This window comes from Arachis ipaensis, chromosome B7 (genome assembly GCF_059453495.1).
Source record: "Arachis ipaensis isolate K30076 ecotype BB chromosome B7, ASM5945349v1, whole genome shotgun sequence".
NCBI lineage: Eukaryota > Viridiplantae > Streptophyta > Magnoliopsida > Fabales > Fabaceae > Arachis > Arachis ipaensis.
The window spans coordinates 20,073,120-20,079,662 of record NC_142442.1 but is presented as its reverse complement, the minus strand read 5'-3'; the positions used below and the strand labels follow the sequence as shown (position 1 = coordinate 20,079,662).

General features: G+C 41.4%; 1 non-coding gene across 1 annotated transcript; it reads left to right on the top strand.

Annotated features, from left to right (window-relative positions):
• The first annotated feature begins 5,766 nt into the window (after positions 1 to 5,766).
• Positions 5,767 to 5,874, top strand: LOC148550518 (small nucleolar RNA R71). The gene has a single exon (XR_015893546.1). It is a non-coding gene; the product is annotated as a small nucleolar RNA R71 (small nucleolar RNA).
• Positions 5,875 to 6,543: the final 669 nt, after the last annotated feature.

The following is a 6,543-nucleotide window of genomic DNA, read 5'->3' as shown; positions in this document are numbered from 1 at the left end:
GAGATATTCATTCTAGCTTATTTCATGTAGAACGGAAGTGTTTGTCAGGCACGCGTTCATAAGGGAGAAGGATGATGAGCGTCACACATAATCATCACCTTCATCATGTTCTTGGGTGCGAATGGATATCTTAGAAGTGAAATAAGAAGAATTGAATAGAAAACAGTAGTACTTTGCATTAATCTTTGAGGAACAGCAGAGCTCCACACCTTAATCTATGGAGTGTAGAAACTCTACCGTATGAAAATACATAAGTGAAAGGTCCAGGCATGGCCGAGATGGCCAGCCCCCTAAACGAGATCAATAGTCTCCTAAGATGAACAATGGATTAAAACTGAGACCAAAGATGGTCAAAAAGACTAGTAAAGGGTCCTATTTATAATAAACTAGCTACTAAGGTTTACATGAGTAAGTAATTGATGCATAAATCCACTTCCTGGGCCCACTTGGTGTATGTTTGGGCTGAGCTGAAGTGTAGCACGTGCAGAGGCCATTTGTGGAGTTGAACGCCAGTTTCTGTGCCAGTTTGGGCGTTCAACTCTGGTTTTGGATCCTTCTCTGGCGCTGGACGCCAGATTTGGGCAGAAGGCTGGCGTTGAACGCCAGTTTACGTCGTCTATTCTTGGCCAAAGTATAGACTATTATATATTTCTGGAAAGCCCTCGATGTCTACTTTCCAACACAATTGGAAGCACGCCATTTCGAGTTTTGTAGCTCCAGAAAATCTACTTTGAGTGCAGGGAGGTCAGAATCCAACAGCATCAGCAGTCCTTCATCAACCTCTGAATCTGATTTCTGCTCAAGTCCCTCAATTTCAGCCATAAAATACCTGAAATCACAGAAAAACACACAAACTCATAGTAAAGTCCAGAAATGTGAATTTAACATAAAAACTAATGAAAACATCCCTAAAAGTAACTAGATCCTACTAAAAACATACTAAAAACAATGCCAAAAAGCGTATAAATTATCCGCTCATCACAACACCAAACTTAAATTGTTGCTTGTCCCCAAGCAACTGAAAAAAAATAGGATAAAAAGAAGAGAATATACTATAAATTCCAAACTATCAATGAAACAGAGCTTCAATCATATGAGCGGGACTTATAGCTTTTTGCCTCTTGAATAGTTTTGGCATCTCACTTTGTCCATTGAGGTTCAGAATGATTGGCATCTATAGGAACTTCAGATTTCGAATAGTGTTATTGACTCTCCTAGTTCAGTATGATGATTCTTGAACACAGCTTCTTTATGAGTCTTGGTCGTGGCCCTAAGCACTTTGTTTTCCAGTATTACCACCGGATACATAAATGCCACAGACACATAATTGGGTGAACCTTTTCAGATTGTGACTCAGCTTTGCTAAAGTCCCCAATTAGAGGTGTCCAGGGTTCTTAAGCACACTCTTTGTTTGCTTTGGACCTTGACTTTAACCGCTCAGTCTCAAGTTTTCACTTGACACCTTCACGCCACAAGCACATGGTTAGGGACAGCTTGGTTTAGCCGCTTAGACCAGGATTTTATTCCTTTAGGCCCTCCTATCCACTGATGCTCAAAGCCTTGGGATCCTTTTTATTTGCCCTTGCCTTTTGGTTTTAAGGGTTATTGGCTTTTTCTGCTTGCTTTTTCTTTTTCTTTCTATTTTTTTTTTCGCCTATTTTTTTCTCTTTTTTTTTTTTCTGCAAGCTTTGTTTTTTGCTGCTTTTTCTTGCTTCAAGAATCATTTTTATGATTTTTCAGATTATCAAATAACATGTCTCTTAGTCATCATTCTTTCAAGAGCCAACATATTTAACATTCTTAAACAACAACTTCAAAAGACATATGCACTGTTCAAGCATACATTCAGAAAACAAGAAGCATTGTCACCACATCAATATAATTAAGCTAAGTTCAAGGATAAATTCGAAACTCATGTACTTCTTGTTCTTTTGAATTAAAACATTTTTCATTTAAGAGAGGTGATGGATTCATAGGACATTCATATCTTTAAGACAAAGTTACTAACTACTAATGATCATGTAATGAAGACTCAAACATATATAAGCACATAGCATAGAAAACGAAAAACAGAAGAAATAAGAACAAGAAATGAATCCACCTTAGTGATGGTGGCGTTTCCTTCTTGAGGAACCAATGATGTCCTTGAGCTCTTCTATGTCTCTTCCTTGTCTTTGTTGCTCCTCCCTCATTGCTTTTTGATCTTCTCTTATTTCATGAAGCATGATGGAGTGCTCTTGATGTTCCACCCTTAGTTGTCCCATATGGGAACTTAATTCTTCTAGGGAGGTGTTGATGTGCTCCCAATAGTTTTGTGGAGGAAAGTGCATTTGAGGCATTTCCGGAATCTCATGGTGATGAGCTTCATACGCCTCTTGAGATCCATGAGTGGGCTCTCTTGCTTGCTCCATCTTTTTCTTAGTGATGGGCTTTTCCTCTTTAATGAGGATATCTCCCTCTATGTCAATTCCAGCTGAATTGCATAGGTGGAAAATGAGGTGAGGAAAGGCTAACCTTGCCATGGTGGAGGACTTGTCAGCCACCTTGTAGAGTTCTTGAGGTATAATCTCATGAACTTCCACCTCTTCTCCAATCATGATGCTATGGATCATGATGGCCCGGTCTATAGTAACTTCAGACCGGTTGCTAGTGGGAATAATTGAGCATTGAATAAACTCCAACCATCCTCTAGCTATAGGCTTGAGGTCCAATCTTCTTAGTTGAACCGGCTTGCCTTTGGAGTCAATCTTCCATTGAGCTCCTTCTACACATATGTCCATAAGGACTTGGTCCAACCTTTGATCAAAGTTGACTCTCCTTGTGTAGGGGCGTGCGTTTTCTTCCATGTATGGCAAGTTGAACGCCAACCTCACATTTTCCGGACTAAAATCTAAGTATTTCCCCCGAACCAGTGTAACATAGTTCTTTGGATCCGGGTTCTTACTTTGATCATGGTTCTTGGTGATCCATGCATTGGCATAGAATTCTTGAACCATTAGGATGCCGACTTGTTGGATGGGATTTGTTAGAACTTCCCAACCTCTTCTTTGAATTTCATGTCGGATCTCCGGATACTCATTTCTTTTGAGTTTAAAAGGGACCTCAGGGATCACCTTCTTCTTGGCCACAACATCATAGAAGTGGTCTTGATGGGCTTTGGAGATGAACCTTTCCATCTCCCATGACTCGGATGTGGAAGCTTTTATCTTCCCTTTCCCTCTTCTAGAGGATTCTCCGGTCTTAGGTGCCATCAATGGTAATGGAAAAACAAAAAAGCTATGCTTTTACCACACCAAACTTAGAATATTGCTCGCCCTCAAGCAATAAACAAAAGAATAGATGAAGAAGAAGAAGAAATGGAGGAGAGGGAGAGGGTGATGTGGTTCGGCCAAGAAGAGTGTAGAGGGGTGTGTTGGGTGAATTTGATGAAGAATGGAGGTCTTTATATAGGGAAGGGAGGGGGGTTAAGGTTCGGTCATATGGGTGGGTTTGGGTGGGAAATTGATTTTGAATTTTGAAGGTAGGTGGAGTTTATGAGGTAGGTTTATGGGGAAGAGATATTATGAGGTTGTGTGAAAGAGAGTGGTGAGAAGAAGTGAGTGGATGTAGGTGGGGATCCTGTGGGGTCCACAGATCCTGAGGTTTTCAAGGATTTACATCCCTGCACCCATTAGGCATGTAAAAATGCCTTTGTCCCCAACTCTGGGCGTTCAGCGCCAGGTTGGTGGCCATTTTGGGCGTTCAACGCCCATTTGTGTGCCATTTCTGGCGTTGAACGCCAGAACCATGCTTGTTCTGGGCGTTCAGCGCCAGGATGCTCCCATTCTGGGCGTTCAGCGCCAGAACTATGCTCTGTTCTGGCGTTTGAACGCCAGACAGATGCTCCTCCAGGGTGTGATTTTTCTTCTGCTGTTTTTGATTCCGTTTTTGAATTTTTTTTGTTTATTTTGTGACTTCACATGATCATGAACCTAAGAAAACATGAAAAACAATAAAAATAAGAATTAGATAAACATTGGGTTGCCTCCCAACAAGCGCTTCTTTAATGTCAATAGCTTGACAGTGGGCTCTCATGGAGCCTCACAGATGTGCAGAGCTTTGTTGAGACTCTCCAACACCAAACTTAGAGTTTGGATATGGGAGTTCAACACCAAACTTAGAGTTTGGTTGTGGCCTCCGAACACCAAACTTAGAGTTTGACTGTGGGGGCTCTGGTTGACTCTGCTTTGAGAGAAGCTTTTCAAGCTTCCTCTCCATGGTTGCAGAGGGAGATCCTTGAGTTTTGAATACAAGGGAGTTCTCATTCCATTGAAGGACTATTTCACCTCTGTCAACATCAATCACAGCTCTTGCTGTGGCCAGGAAAGGTCTTCCTAGGATGATGGATTCATCCTCTTCCTTTCCAGTATCCAAGACTATGAAATCAGTAGGTATGTAAAGGCCCTCAACCTTTACTAATACATCTTCTACTTGTCCATATGCCTGTTTTCTTGAGCTGTCTGCCATCTCTAGTGAGATTTTAGCAGCTTGCACCCCATAGATTCCCAGTTTCTCTATTACAGAGAGGGGCATGAGGTTTATTCCTGAACCAAGGTCACACAGAGCCTTAAAGATCATGGTGCCTATGATACAGGGTATTATGAACTTTCCAGGATCCTGTCTCTTCTGAGGCAATGTCAGTTGATCCAGATCACTTAGTTCATTGATGAACAAGGGAGGTTCAACTTCCCAAGTATCAATGCCAAATAATTTGGCATTCAGCTTCATGATTGCACCAAGAAACTTGGCAGTTTGCTCTTCTGTAACATCCTCATTCTCTTCAGAAGAGGAATACTCATCAGAGCTCATGAAGGGCATAAGGAGGTTCAATGGAATCTCTATGGTCTCTAGATGAGCCTCAGAGTCCTTTGCTTCCTCAGAGGGAAGCTCCTTATTAATCACTGGACGTCCCAGGAGGTCCTCCTCCTTGGGATTCACGTCCTCTCCTCTCCTCAGAGGTTCGGCCATGGCGCTTATGTCAATGGCCTTGCACTCTCCTTTTGGGTTCTCTTCTGTATTGCTTGGGAGAGTACTAGGAGGGATTTCAGTGATTCTTTTACTCAGCTGGCCCACTTGTGCTTCCAGATTTCTAATGGAAGACCTTGTTTCATTCATGAAACTTACAGTGGCCTTAGATAGATCAGAGACTAGATTTGCTAAATTAGAAGCATTTTGTTCAGAGTTCTCTGTCTGTTGCTGAGTTGATGATGGAAAAGGCTTGCTATTGCTAAACCTGTTTCTTCCACCATTATTAAAGCCTTGTTGACGCTTTTGATCCTTCCATGAGAAATTTGGATGATTTCTCCATGTTGAGTTATAGGTGTTTCCATAAGGTTCACCTAAGTAATTTACCTCTGCTATTGCAGGGTTCTCAGGATCATAAGCTTCTTCTTCAGAAGAAGCCTCTTGAGTACTGTTGGATGCAGCTTGCATTCCATGCAGACTCTGAGAGATCATATTGACTTGCTGAGTCAATATTTTATTCTGAGCCAATATGGCATTCAGAGTATCAACTTCAAGAACTCCCTTCTTCATAGGCGTCCCATTACTCACAGGATTCCTTTCAGAAGTGTACATGAACTGGTTATTAGCAACCATGTCAATGAGTTCTTGAGCTTCTGCAGGCGTTTTCTTTAGGTGAATGGATCCACCTGCAGAGGTGTCCAGTGACATCTTTGATAGCTCAGATAAACCATCATAGAATATATCCAGGATGGTCCATTCTGAAAGCATGTCAGAAGGACACTTTTTGGTCAACTGTTTGTATCTTTCCCAAGCTTCATAGAGAGATTCACCTTCTTTCTGTTTGAAGGTTTGAACATCAGCTCTAAGCTTGCTCAGCTTTTGAGGAGGAAAGTACTTGGCTAAGAAAGCCGTGACCAGCTTATCCCAAGAGTTCAGGCTGTCTTTGGGTTGAGAATCCAACCATAATCTAGCTCTGTCTCTTACAGCAAAAGGGAAAAGCATGAGCCTGTAGACTTCAGGATCTACTCCATTAGTCTTAACAGTATCACATATCTGCAAGAATTCAGTTAAGAACTGAAAAGGATCTTCAGATGGAAGTCCATGAAACTTGCAGTTCTGCTGCATTAGAGAAACTAATTGAGGTTTCAGCTCAAAGTTGTTTGCTCCAATGGCAGGAATGGAGATGCTTCTTCCATGTAAATTGGAATTAGGTGCAGTAAACTCACCAAGCATCTTCCTTACATTATCATTATTTTCGGCTGCCATCTCCTCAGCCTGTTCGAAAATTTCTGAAAGGTTATCTCTGGATTGTTGTATTTTAGCTTCTCTTAATTTTCTCTTCAGAGTCCTTTCAGGTTCTGGATCTGCTTCCACAAGAATGTTCTTATCCTTGCTCCTGCTCATATGACAAAGAAGAGGGCACAGAAAAATAATAATAATAATAGAGATTCTCTTGACCACAGTATAGAGGTTCCCTTATGTGAGTAGAAGAAAAGAAGAAGAAATTCGAACACAGATAGAAGAGTGGGTTCGAATTTG